Source organism: Papaver somniferum, unplaced genomic scaffold (genome assembly GCF_003573695.1).
Source record: "Papaver somniferum cultivar HN1 unplaced genomic scaffold, ASM357369v1 unplaced-scaffold_34257, whole genome shotgun sequence".
Classification (NCBI taxonomy): Eukaryota; Viridiplantae; Streptophyta; class Magnoliopsida; order Ranunculales; family Papaveraceae; genus Papaver; species Papaver somniferum.
In genome coordinates, this window is record NW_020645770.1 from 660 (window position 1) to 1000 (window position 341).

The 341-nt window shown below is 42.2% G+C and overlaps 1 non-coding gene across 1 annotated transcript; it reads right to left on the reverse strand.

The window, feature by feature from the left end:
• Positions 1-49: 49 nt before the first annotated feature.
• On the reverse strand, positions 50-122 carry TRNAR-CCU. Its single transcript has one exon. It is a non-coding gene; the product is annotated as a tRNA-Arg (tRNA).
• Between the last annotated feature and the right edge of the window lie 219 nt (positions 123-341).

Consider the following 341-nt stretch of genomic DNA (forward strand, 5'->3'; position numbering starts at 1 on the left):
AACCCCCCCCCCCCCCCTCCAAAAAAAAAAAAAGCTACAAAAATAATGCCGCGCCAGGTAGGGGTCGAACCTACGACTTTCTGCTTAGGAAACAGACGCTCTATCCACTGAGCTACAGGCGCTGGTGTTTGTTAGAGTAGTCATTTGCCAAAACGTGGAGGAGCTGATTGTAGAAGTGAGTTTAGCAATGCTTGGCACTTGTACATGAGAGTTGGCATGTAACTGAACTTGATCAGTTTCGTTTAGTTTTTATCTTTAACCATACTAATGCAGCAAGTACAAAAGTTTCTCATTCTTTTAAAAACATGGTATTTTTAGGGGCTGATCCCGAAAAAATTAGG